The sequence below is a fragment of the Phyllobates terribilis genome, unplaced genomic scaffold (assembly GCF_046119375.1).
Source record: "Phyllobates terribilis strain yellow unplaced genomic scaffold, ASM4611937v1 Scaffold_1__5_contigs__length_1240528914, whole genome shotgun sequence".
In the NCBI taxonomy this organism is placed as follows: domain Eukaryota; kingdom Metazoa; phylum Chordata; class Amphibia; order Anura; family Dendrobatidae; genus Phyllobates; species Phyllobates terribilis.
The window spans coordinates 310,537,279-310,551,481 of NW_027362761.1; the positions used below are offsets into that span (position 1 = coordinate 310,537,279).

A 14,203-nucleotide genomic window follows, 5' to 3' on the forward strand; every position below is an offset into this window, starting at 1 on the left:
ATAGACCAAGTCCCACACACTGCTAGAAGCCCAAATATTTTTTCAGAGCTAGATGCAGAAAAAAATTATTTTTAATTTGCAACCTGATGGAGGTCAGTATAGATGGACTAATAGAACAAGTCCCACACGCTGCTAGAAGCCCAAATATTTTTTCAGAGATAAATGAAGAAAAAAATTATTTTTAATTTGCAACCTGATGGAGGTCAGTATAGATGGACTAATAGACCAAGTCCCACACACTGCTAGAAGCCCAAATATTTTTTCAGAGCTAGATGCAGAAAAAAATTATTTTTAATTTGCAACCTGATGGAGGTCAGTATAGATGGACTAATAGACCAAGTCCCACACACCGCTAGAAGCCCAAATATTTTTTCAGAGCTAGATGCAGAAAAAAATTATATTCAGTTTGCAACCTGATGGAGGTCAGTATAGATGGACTAATAGAATGATGCTATGCCCAAAAGATTTTACTTCACTAGGTGCAGTAAAAAAATTGGTATTCTATACACAGGTGGTATATCTTGCAACACAGATAGGCTACTCCACTGACTAACACACTCTGCAATAGGCCAAAAAGGATTAGCTTTGCTAGATTCAGCCAAATGCTGTGAAAAAAACTTGCACAGCACTGGCACAGACCTGCCTGGCAAAAACTGATAGGAACTGATGTAACCTAGTCCTGAAAAGGACTCCAATTACAATTAGTCTTTACTCCCACAATCTATCTATTTAAGAGCACAGACCTGCCTGATAAAAGTCGTAGGAAATGCTGTAACCTAGTCCTTAAAAGGACTGCAATCACAACTATTCCCTACTCCCAAGCTATCTGTATATTTGTGCGAAAATTGGCTTGAAATTAACAAGGTATAGCGCACACAGCAACAGCGGTGCCGTCTAACACGCAGCTGCAGCAGTGAGAAAATGGTGGCGACGGGGAAAATGGCTTGGTCTTATAGGGCAAGGACATGTGACATACACTGCCAATCACACATGCCCTTGCTTGTGTGAAAAAAAGCACTTCGCTCCGTGTGTGCGCTGCTGATAGGCTGACAGATTGCACCTCCCCACTGCAAATGCGGGAAAGAGAAAAAAAAATGGAGATCTTCATTGTTCCTGCAGAGATCCATCCCCTGCCCCTCCCCCTGCCCCGCTGTACACTCAAACTGCGTATTAACATTAATTTTCATCATTACTGAGAAAAAATCCAGTTATGATTTTGGTGCACGAACAGTTATCGAACATAACCTCGAACAGCCGAATTTTTCTCAAATTGTTCGTGTTCGCCGACCGGCTCGAACACCGCCCAAAACAGCTCGAATTTGAGATTGGCGAACAGTTCGAGTAGAACAACGCTCATCTCTACATATGACCGCCAGATAAAAATATTTGTTAGAACCCTCCTGTTAGTTTTTTTCTATTTTGTGGTCACGTGACCTGCTGCCTATTTATTCCAGCTCCACCCTTCTGGCTTTGCTGGACTTCATTGTTACTTTGACTCTTAATCTAGCCAGGTGCTTTGTACCTATCTCTATAGTTTGCTTGGTCCTTGGACCTCTAAGTATTTTTGTCTGTTTGTCTTTTTGCTCCGCTACAACTTCTGCTAGGAGGTGTCCAATTTTGTCCCAGTCCTTAGTACTTTAAGGGACCCCTCCCTTATATCTATAGGTCTACGTTCAGACTAGCTGAGGACGAAGGCGGGTCTGTTCACAAGGAACAGGTTGCCCGCTGCATTGTAGGGAATCAGCTTAGTCCTATTGTAGGGACAGTTTTCCTATCTTTCCTTAGTTCTTGTAGCAGATCATAACAGTAAGTCCAGCCGAAAATAAAAAAAAAAAAAAAATCCTAAGGAAAGAGATCCGGAGATCAGCATGGTGTCTGTTCAGGAATTGGCTCAACGCCTGCAGGGATTGTCTCTTGAGGTGTCCGAGCTCTAGCAACACGTGAGTAGCTGTCCTGGAGCGCATTTTGTTGAACCGAAGGTAGGACTGCCTGATTTTTTTTATGGTAAACAACAAGATTTTTTTTCCTTTAAAAATGCTTGTTTATTATATTTTCGTTTGAGACCCAGGTCCTCTGGGAATGAATCACAGCGCATTGGGTTTATCATGTCACTTTTGCGCAAGGAACCACAGGAATGGGCCTTTTCTCTCCAACCTAATGATCCGTGTTTTAGATCAGTGGAAGAATTTTTTTCTGCTATGGGGTTGTTGTATGACGATCCTGATCGAGTCTCTTCTGCTGAGACACAACTGAGACGTTTAAAGCAGGGGTCAGGTGATGCTGAAAATTATTGTACACACTTCAGAAGGTGGTCTTCTGAAGTGAGATGGAATGATTCGGCGTTAAAATGTTTGTTTCTTGCTGGTTTAATTGAAAGGGTTAAGGATCTGCTGATTGCTTTCCCTGCACCTGGAAACTTGCAAGAAGCCATGCAATTAGCTATACGGGTGGACAGGAGACTGCGTGCCAGGGTTAATGAGGAGAAAACTCCTGTTATGGCAGCTCCTAGGCATCAGAGGGTTTGCTCGGACGACGGAGAACCGATGGAGATTGGGGCAGTCACTCCGCTCTCAGGAAAAAGACCGCAGGTTTTCCAAGGGATTGTGTTTTTATTGTGGTAAATCTGACCATTTTGTTAAGAACTGTGAGCTTCTATTAAACAAAGAAAAAAAAAAGGTCAGTTACGCCCGTATTGCTTGTTTAAACTCTAAGGGAGTATTTCTTTCAGGGAGTACCTCATTGCAGGAGGAGTTGATTGAATTTCAGGTATTTGTGGATTGTGGTTCTACACTGAATGTGATTGATAAGGGATTTTTGGAAAAACTTAAATTGGAACCCAAACCTTTGTCATCTCCTATTTCTGTGGTTGCTGTTGATAACACTACTTTGAAATGTGTTACTCACAAGGTTTTTGAATTTCCCCTCACTATTAATGGTATTTACCAAGAGAATTTGGATTTAGTGGTATTAAATAATTTACCTTCTCCAGTAGTTTTAGGTTTGCCTTGGTTAAAACTGCACAATCCTTTACTGGACTGGTCTACTAATGAGATTAAATCTTGGAGTCCTAAGTGTTATGATAAATGTTGTAACAGTCGCATTGCTGCTGTGGAAAGAGGGGAATTACCTGTACCTATTCAGGATTTTTGGAAGTTTTTTTCAGAGGAGGAGTCGCAAATTCTACCTCCTCATAGGGACTATGATTGCACCATTGAGTTTGTTCCTGGAGCTACTCTTCCCAAGAGTCGCTTATTTAATCTTACTATCCCTGAAAGAAAGGCCTTGGAGGAATACATACAGACGAGCTTGGCTGCTGGCCACATTAGACCTTCTAAGTCACCTGTGGCTGTTGGATTTTATTTTTTGTAAAAAAAAAAGGACGGCGGTTTACGTCCATGTCTGGACTTTCGTGAAATTAATAAAATTACTGTACGCAATTCCTACCCACTGCCGTTAATTCCTGACTTGTTTAAGAAGTTAGTGGGGGCCAAGTGGCTCTCTAAAATTGATCTCCAGGGGGCATACAATTTGTTGCGAATGAAGGAGGGTGATGAATGGAAGACTGCTTTTAACACCCCGGCGGGTCATTTTGAGAATCTGGTTATGCCTTTTGGTCTTACCAATGCACCAGCGTTTTTTCAGAACCTTATTAATGACATCCTGAAACCTTTGATTGGTAAGAATGTGGTGGTGTATTTGGATGACATTTTGATTTATTCGCCAGATCTGGAGTCTCATTGGCAGAGCGTACGTGAGGTATTGCAGTTATTAAGTGACAATTCACTTTTTGCTAAGCTGGAGAAATGCGAGTTCGCTGTGCAGAGAATTAGTTTTTTGGGCTACATTATCTCCAGCGAGGGCTTTGAGATGGACCCGGTGAAGGTTCAGGCTGTGCAAGAATGGCCTAGGCCTATTGGTTTAAAATCGATACAGAGATTTTTGGGTTTCGCCAATTATTACAGAAAATTCATTAAGAATTTTTCTATAATTGTTAAGCCGCTGACCGATCTCACGAGGAAAGGTGCGAATACGGTCCAGTGGACTACTGAGGCCATTGAAGCTTTTGTGTATCTCAAGGAGAGGTTCAGTTCTGCCCCCATCCTTATGCAGCCTGATGAGACCCAGCCTTTTTTGGTCGAGGTTGATGCTTCTTCGGTGGGGGTCGGTGCGGTTTTGTCTCAGGAGAACAAGGATGGGGTTCATCCCTGTGCTTTTTTTTCGAAAAAAATTTCTGAAACCGAACTTAATTACGATGTTGGTAATCGGGAATTGCTGGCTATCAAACTCGCATTTGAACATTGGCGTCATTTCTTGGAAGGTGCTAAATTTCCCATTCAGGTTTTCACTGATCATAAGAATCGGATCTATCTAGATGCTGCCAAGCGCTTGAATGCCCGTCAGGCTAGGTGGGCTTTTTTTTTTTCGTGGTTTAATTTTTCTGTTACTTACATCCTGGGTACTAAGAATGTTAACGCTGATGCTTTATCTCGCAGTTTTTCTCCCATGGTTGGTACCGAGGAGGAGGAGAGCATTTTACAGGAAGGAGTTGTGATAGCAGCATTGGACTCCGTTTTGGAAGATGGGATTCTGAAAGCCCAGGAGGATGCCCAATCTATCACTCACCATGGGAGGTTGTTTGTACCTAGAACCTTTAGGAGAGAGTTGTTTGTGGAGTATCATGAGTCTCGGTTGGCAGGTCATCCAGGAATTTCTGAGACTAAGACTGGTAGGTCGCAGTTTTTGGTGGCCTGGGTGGCAGAAGGAAATCATTAAATGGGTGCGTCAATGTACGGTGTGTGCCAGATCAAAGGCTTCACATGCTCCTGCTGCATGGTTGCTTTGCCCTCTGGAGGTTCCTAGTGCACCTTGGACGCATCTTGCAATGGATTTTATTACTGACCTTTCTGTGTCCGAGGGTTTCACAGTCATCTGGGTGGTCGTGCACCGTTTTAGCAAGATGTGTCACTTGGTTCCTTTCATTAAATTACCCTGCGCTAAGACACTCGCTAAGGCTTTTGTCAAGGAAATTGTCAGACTCCATGGCATTCCCACCGACATTGTTTCTGATAGGGGACCTCAGTTTGTGGCTCGTTTTTGGCGTGCTTTTTGTGACAGGTTGGGAGTCTATTTGTCATTTTCATCTGGGTATCATCCTGAGTCTAATGGACAGACAGAAAGAAAGAACCAGGATGTTGAGCAGTTTTTGCATCGTTTTGTGGCAGACAATCAAGAGGGGTGGTCTGAGTTTCTGCCACATGCTGAATTTGCTCTTAACAACCATACATCCTCTTCTGCTTGGTGTTCTCCGTTTTTTTGTTGTACTGGGAGACATCCATCGTTTGGTTCGTTCTCCAAATTGGTGTCGGCTGTGCCGGAGGAGGAGAATTTTTCCGGTGATTTGGAGAGAGTTTGGACTGATGTACATTGTAACCTTCAAGAGGATAACAAAAGGTCTAAGAAGTATTTTAACAGGAAACGTCAAGAGGTTTTGTTTACGGTTGGTGACATGGTTTGGTTGTCCTCAAAGAATCTGCGGTTGAGGATTCCTTCTAAGAAATTGGGTCCGAAGTTTGTGGGACCATTTAAGGTGCTTCAGTTGGTTAACCAGTCTGCTGTTAGGTTGGAGGTTCCCTCCTCCTGGAAGATTAATCCGGTGTTTCATGTTTCCTTGTTGAAAAAAGCTGATGTATCGGATAGAGATGCCACTGTCACAGTTCCTCCGGTGGTGGAAGACGGTGAATATGAAATTTCTCGTATCCTGAATTCCAGAGAGCATAGAGGGAGATTGCAGTATCTCATCGCTTGGAAAGGTTTTGGTCCTGAGGATAACTCCTGGGTAAGGGCAGATGATGTCTCTGCTCCTAGACTTATCAGAGCGTTTCACAGGAAGTTTCCTGATAGGCCTGGGCCTGGAGGATCCTCATAGAAGAGGGGGTGCTGTTAGAACCCTCCTGTTAGTTTTTTTCTGTTTTGTGGTCACGTGACCTGCTGCCTATTTATTTATTCCAGCTCCACGCTTCTGGCTTTGCTGGACTTCAGTGTTACTTTGACTCTTAATCTAGCCAGGTGCTTTGTACCTATCTCTATAGTTTGCTTGGTCCTTGGACCTCTAAGTATTTTTGTCTGTTTGTCTTTTTGCTCCGCTACAGCTTCTGCTAGGAGGTGTCCAATTTTGTCCCAGTCCTTAGTACTTTTAGGGACCCCTCCCTTATATCTATAGGTCTGCGTTCAGACTAGCTGAGGACGAAGGCGGGTCTGTTCACAAGGAACAGGTTGCCTGCTGCATCGTAGGGAATCAGCTTAGTCCTATTGTAGGGACAGTTTTCCTATCTTTCCTTAGTTCTTGTAGCAGATCATAACAATATTACTAACTGCCCTGGGATCAGCTATTTTAATTGAGATGTTCAGTGTCAGAGCCAATGTTCCCTCTAAACCTTTGTATCTAGTGAGCTGAAAAGCTAGAGATCCTATCGCTGTTTGTATTAAATTGGATGATCCAAAACAATGACAAATAAATGTTGTTCTAGCCTCAGATAATTTGCCATAATTAGCATGGATAGTTAATGGGTTTATACTAACATCCCTGGTGTCTCTGTCACTGAAAGGATAATGTCAATATCCCTGTTAGCCTAAGCCAGATAAGGGGTTAAAACTTGCATCCCTGATAGTCTAGGGCACTAAAGGAGTTAATTGTAGTAGGCCTGGTATCCTAGGCCAGAGAAGGGGTTAAGGTCTCCATCCATGCTAGTCTAGGGCAATACAAGAGTCAAGGAATCCATCCCTGGTAGTCTAGGGCAATAAAGGGGTTAATGAATGTATCCCAGGTGGTATAAGGCAGTAAAGAGTTAATTTTAGTAGGCCTGGTATCCTAGGTTGGAGAAGGGGTTAAGGTCTCCATCCATGCTAGTCTAGGGCAATACAAGAGTTAAGGAATCCATCCCTGGTAGTCTAGGGCAATAAAGCAGTTAATGAATCATCCCTGGTAGTCTAGGGCAATAAAGGGGTTAATGAATGTATCCCAGGTGGTATAAAGCAGTAAAGAGGTTAATGTCTGTATGTATTGCTGGTGGTCCAGAGCTTAAAACAGAGTTAATGTAGTCTGGCCGGTGTTCATTGGGTTCCTGACACCCGCAGGTAATAGGAATGCAAAGAACAGAATAGACACCCCCAAACGACCCCTGATAACATGGCATGAAATCTGAAAGGTGAGTTATTTTATAATGTTATCACATTGACGTCAGTCAGGCAAGTTTCATAAAATCCTAAACAACCCTTTGGAGCAGGGGTGGGGAATATTTTTTCTGCCAAGTGCCATTTGGATGTATATACCATCCTTCGGGGGCCGTACAAATTGCACACTAACACCGCCTAAAAAGTACTTCCTGATGCTGGCACTGGTGTCAGGACATAATGTTTCACTGCACGTGCCTTAGCTTTCAGTAATGCACATTGTGTGTGCCTGCTCACAGCGCAAGAAGAAATTAATGGGCCGGTGGCTGTCAAAATACAGCTGCCGGCCCAAGCACTGTGGTCCTAGGGAATCTACCTGGGACGGATAAAAGTTAATTCGGCTTGAGGTTCCACACCCCTGCTTTACAGGGAGGAGTGATCAGAGCAAACCAAAATGACATCTAGAACTGACAGAATTTCCTGTGTTAAAGATCCTACCTCAACGAATGGAAAAGCTAAGCCGATCACAAACAATCCCAGGCAAATGAGGGCTCCGGTTATGGCATATGCCGCGGGTCTGTAGGATTGCACAAACAGCTCCATGGGCAGGACACAAGTGACGCCTCCTGTAAAGTAAGGATTAGATAACATTTGATTTTATTCAGGATTTACAGTTCACCAGATCACAATAGACCTATCACTACAGATTACATTTTTCTTAGGGTGCTTACAAATTGCGTTCTGTGTCCCCATTGGGGCATACAGGTGCATCTCACTAAATTAGAATATCATCAAAAAGTTAATTTATTATAGTCCTTCAATACAAAAAGTGAAAGTGAAACTCATATATTATATAGAGTCATTACAAACAGAGTGATCTATTTCAAGTGTTTATTTCTGTTAATGTTGATGATTATGGCTTACAGCCAATGAAAACACAAAAGTGTTTATCTCAGTAAATTGGAATAATTAACAAAAAACACGTGCAAAGGCTTCCTAAGCGTTTAAAAAGGTCCCTTAGTCTATTTCAGTAGACTTCACAATCATGGGGAAGACTGCTGACTTGACAGATGTCCAGAAGGCAGTCATTGACACACTCCACAAGGTCCCAGAATTCCAATTTTCATTTGGAAATCAAGGTCCCAGAGTCTGAAGGAAGAGTGGAGAGGCACACAATCCAAGCTGCTTGAGGTCTAGTGTGAAGTTTCCACAATCACTGATGGTTTGGGGAGCCATGTCATCTGCTGGTGTAGGTCCACTGTGTTTTATCAAGACCAAAGTCAGCGCAGCCGTCTACCAGGAAATTTTAGAGCGCTTCATGCTTCCCTCTGCTGACAAGCTTTTTGGAGATGGAAATTTCATTCTCCAGCAGGACTTGGCACATGTCCACACTGCCAAAAGCGCCAATACCTGGTTTAAAAACAACAGTATCACTGTTCTTGATTGGCCAGCAAACTCGTCTGACCTTAACACCATAGAGAATTTATGGGGTATTGTCAAGAGGAAGATCAGAGACACCAGACCCAACAATGCAGACGAGCTGAAGGCTGCTATCAAAGCAACCTGGGCTTCCATAACACATCAGCAGTGCCACAGGCTGATCGCCTCCATGCCACGCTGCATTGATGCAGTAATTGATGCAAAAGGAGCCCCGACCAAGTATTGAGTGCATTTACTGAACATACATTTCAGTAGGCCAACATTTCACATTTTAAAAACAGTTTTCAAGCTGTTGTTATAAAGTATTCTAATTTACTGAGATAATGGCTTTTCTGTTTTCATTGGCTGTAATCCATAATCATCAACATTAACAGAAATAAACACTTGAAATAAATCACTGTGTTTGTAATGACTCTATATAATATATGAATTTCACTTTGTGTATTGAAGAACTGAAATAAATTAACTTTTTGATATTCTAATTTAGTGAGATGTACCAGTACGTCCTAAAATTCCCCGCAAAACGGGGTCCGAACGTATGCTGTGACGGGGGCGATAGACTGCAATGCTGACGGCAGAGCGGACGTATGCCCGGGGACACAGAACGCAATGTGAAAGCACCCTTACAGGGAAGCTGTACTATCTGATTCGGAGATAATTAGGCCCCAATTTTTTTAGACTATATTCTATCACATTTAATAAAATAAATCAGATAAATAGAATGATGCAGCTAACGACTACGCAATTATCATATTAACAGGTAACTGACCTGGACCCAAACCATAGCTCAATGTAAAAATGAAGATCAACGTACAAGAAGCATATGGCAGCCACGAGTGCACATCCTGCAGGGACAGAGAATGACTGAATAAATAGTTGTGTAGAAGCAAAGATGTATATTGTATATCATCAATTATTACAACAATCGGGTATAGACTAGAATATAGAGATTATTATTATTAATATTACTGTGTGTTGTGTTACAATTATGAAAAAAAAGTTGCTTTCAGGCTGACGGGAGAAATAAAACCATTTAAAGTTTATGTCAACCTTTGCAACTAATTTTTACCTAAAGCAACTTATAAAGAAATACAGCAACATTGCAAATATTCTTTATTAAAAAAATCCTTTCATTTTGTGTATAGAGAACATATGCAGACATAGAGGGGCTGATTGTTAGCTAGAATTCTGGCACACAATCCCCGGAAATGTAGGACACTTTTTTGTGCAATTCAAAGTTGCACAGAAAATGTTGACTTTTGTCATGGCGAGATCCATCATGACATCAATTACAACAGAATGTACGTCAGGCCGTGGGCTGAAGGAACATTACTGGTGTAGGCAAACGGCAGTTGTAAGATGTTTCTTATTTATTAAACGGAATCTGTCAGCAGTTGTGTGCTATGTAATCTGATAGCAGCATTAGGTAGGGACAGAGACCCTGATTCCAGCTATGTATCACTTAGTTTTCTCTGCTGCAGATCTAGCAGAGCTTGAAATATTGAGCTGTGTATAACCTCACCCACACCACTGATTGACAGCTTCCTGTGTGCAATATATAGTGATGCAAAGCTGCTAATCAGTGCTGGGGCAGGGTTGGACTAGGAGGCACGAGGCAGCTTGTCCTCCTGATAATGCACCATATACTTCAAAGTAACGTATGGCTGCACAAAAAAGCAAAACAAAAAGCACTTTAAAAAAAAGGCAGGAAAAAGTGTATGAATACAGAATTATAGTATAATAATGGTGCAACTACAACGTGCGGCACAACACCCCAGCTGAACTGCCATGGGTTAATAAAAGGTTCATTTCATGGATGTGCTGCTTCACTCTCCATATTCGCTGACTGTTGGATCAAGTCCTTACAGGCATGCACACACTCTTTTAAATTGTCAGTTCTGCAGCCTTCCCTTTAACTAGCAGAACTAATTGGTGTTTTTTTAGATTTTTTTTTTCCACCAAACTGTATGTGCTCATAATGTTTCACAACCAACTAGAATATTCTCAGTAAAGACATGATGACAAAACTGCTAATTTATGGTGGTGGTTCAATAGCCGCAAACCAATGGCAGTGACTTTAAGAAACTTGTCCTCTGTAAGCTTCACCCAGCTTTTCCAAAAGCCACATGGTTGGTCATTGCCTGTAATGTGCCACGTAGTGATGTGCCATCAATGACTTTACTGAGAAAATGCCTTCTAGATTTCCATTGTAAAAGAAAACTTTTTGGGATACTTCTGCTGTTTTCAAAAATAGCATTTAAAGGAGTATTCCCAAGTTTGGAAGTTATCCCCTATCCGTTGCTGGGGGTCTGATCGTGCGCACTACCGCTCCATTCATTGTTATGCGAGTGTCAAAGACCAGCGCTCGGCTATCTCTGGCGGTCCCATTAAGAATCAATAGAGTGACAGTGTTAATGATTGATCTCTGCTCTATTCACAACCTGGTTCTCGGTGTTGATGGGGTCCCAACGGTCAAACACCAGTGATCAGGAAGTGGATGGATAAGGGATATCTTCCAAACCTGAGAATACCCTTTAAATGGATATTTACAATATGGTAACAAGTTGTTCTTACCTGAAAGGTAAGTGTAGCAGTGAGTAAGGTCAATGTCAAGATTATATAGTTCACCCACAGTAGAGGTTTTCTGCCCAGACGGTCAATGAGGAATCCCTGTATGAAGAAATAAATGAAAAAGAATAATAAGTGACAGAAAGGGCTCGTTTCCACCTATTTGGCTGTTAATTCTGTTTTCCCTCCAGCATGGTAGTGACCTGATGCAAGAACTGATCACATAGTTTGCTATGGAATCCTTCACATTAATATCTGCATCACTTGTTGTTCTAGACCCTTCAAGCAGCTGGATTCAAATATGCTGCTTTTTTTTTATTTCCCTCCATATATTTGCAAAAACTGGTAAAAAAGCCAGATGAAAACTGATACAGGTATGACATCAGCCGAGGCTGAAGAAAACTGACGCAATGGATAAATGTAAAGCCCAGCCTAAAGCTATGACTTGTTCACTATGAAAGATGAATACGAGCTGGGAATTAAACTAGGGGAATACTCACACATAGCACTGCTGAGAACATTTCCATTATCCCAATACCAAGAGCGACATACGGTGCCTCACTGGCTGAAATACCTGCGTTCTGGAAAATGTCATAGGCATAGAAGTAAACCTGTAATTACATAAAGAAAATGTTACTGACACTCAATGAAAAACGTTACTAATAAGATAAAATAAGATGTGCTTGTGGCCCTGAAGAAAGCTTTATGCACAATAGAATATTGATTAATTCACATCATTCTGCTTTTCTCTATATCAGCAACAGTCGCAAATAATCTGAAAATGTAGGATTATTTCCTAAAATGTCTTTAATCCTATATATAACATTTTTGAAAAATCCTTTAAGTCCAGTTTTAAGCTAACGGTGTCCTTCTATCCCGCACACCATACTAAATCAGCTAAATCACTTCTCTCAGGCAATTCAACTACATAAATCCATGTATTTTCGGTTAAAAAATCATTTTTTTTAATTGGACTTCATTCAAAATGTTGCCTTCTCTAGCCTTTGCGATGCACTATTTCTGGCTGCAGAATGAGTTAACTGTGAATCCATCAGTAAGATTGTTTTGACCAGAGAGTTTATAACTCTTATATTCCTTCTTATGAACTCCTCTCATGATTTATGACAACTTAAAAGTTGAGTTGACCTCACTAACAGATTTTCAGTTGGCTCATGCTGCAACCAGCAACACAATAAAAGAGAGGTTAGAGAAGGCAGACAGTGAGCATATGAAGAAGTCTGAAAATCTACACTAAGAAATAAATTACAAATGCAAAACATTTTCCCATAAAGCCTATCACCCTCCACCCTCTCCCCACCTTGGAGAGTGGGAGGAAGAGAAAGAAATCACTAGTACTCCGTCTATGTAACACCCTGAGGGCTCGGCTGCTACAGGGGTATTGCACCTCGAACCAGAGGTGTGATATTCCACTCCTGGGTAAGGATGGAGTGTGGACCAGGGCTCGGTAGGCTGCATGCACCACACACACCCCATTTCCGAGGGACAGGTCAACGGTGCTCCCACTAGACAGAAGTGCAGGCACGACAGCATCTGTCCCTGGCTGGAATGGGGCGGGGGGTGGAATACCCAGTGGTGTAGGAGCAGATAGGGGTGGGTCTCTGGGCATAGGTAGTCACCTGGGCTCACACATAGAGGGAAGTATATAAGGTGGGCACCATCTTAGTTCTGGGTCCAGTTCAGTGCAGTCTGTGAGGAGAGCAGACAGGGAGCAGCAGCTCAGGCTGGGTGCTGCTCCAGAGGCAGGCCTAGAGAAGAGGCCGGAGCCTGAGAGAAGGAGAAGTAGGAACTGGAACTGGAACAGAAAGGAGATAAGGAACAGCACATTAAGAGAGGCCCAGAGACACGAAGGAAGAAGGAACCCCATAGGCCCAGGAGATTGCGGGTGACGGGTTGGCAGAACAGGGTACCGGATCCCAAATTGGTGGAGGCGGCTAATCCTCAGCCAAAGACCGGCGGTCGTGACTATATCTCGGTGCGACCCCTCACTACACCTACCAGGAAGGCACACCATATAGGGTCAGGGACGCAGAGATCAGCGTGCCCAGAGAAGGCCCGAGGCAGCCGGACAAACGTAGAGTCACTGGTGGGGCACGGCCAGAGAAAGGAAGAGAAGGGAGCCCTGTGCCACTCTCTGGAATTGCCTGGGAGTTGGTCGAGCCCCTTGCCTGGTGGACGCAGCACGGCTTGGGCAGTCACCGCCGGTACCGAGGTGACTAGGACCAGTAAAGAACTGTGAGTAAAGCATTGGAAACTGCAACCACACGTCTCTGTGCTTCTTCGCCGCACCAGCACTACCAGTGCTGGGACGCCCGTGCACCATCACTCCCATCATCCACCCTAGCTGCCCTGAGGCAATACTTCTCCCGTGGGGAGTTATCCCATACTTGGCTGCGCATACAACATCAGCCTCAGCGGTCTGCAGCGCAGCGGCGGTCCCCACTGACCGCAATCCACGGGTGGCGTAGTCGGACATTTGGCACCTTACTAAGACTGCCACTGGTTTGACCGCCCTGGGCACAGACCGGGTCAACGCCACGGAGACTACAACCCCCAGCGATCCGGCTCCGGGTATTCCCCTGCACAGCACAGGCCCAGGGGGCGCGTCATCTACACCCCCCCCCCAAAAAAAATATATATATATAAATAACTCATCGCTATCGTCCATACATTTCTGCCATTGACACCAGATCTTATTAGACTAATAAATGTGACCTATATTTTGGTACACCACAATTTCCATTTCCCTATTGTTTTGCACTATATTTACCCAGTCTGGCTGATAATAAAAGTCTCCCCAATGCTAATCTAAAGTCACTGTACACAATATTCTAATATTATTCTAGAGTCACTATACACAATATTCTAATATTATTCTAGAGTCACTGTACACAATATTCTAATATTATTCTAGAGTCAGTGTACACAATATTCTAATATTATTCTAGAGTCATTGTTCACAATATTCTAATATTATTCTACAGTCACTGTACACAATATTCTATTA

The 14,203-nt window shown here is 42.9% G+C and overlaps 1 pseudogene; it reads right to left on the minus strand.

The window, feature by feature from the left end:
* LOC141167047 (solute carrier family 2, facilitated glucose transporter member 9-like) overlaps positions 1 to 14,203 on the minus strand; it is a 34,475-nt pseudogene that overhangs the window by 12,523 nt on the left and 7,749 nt on the right.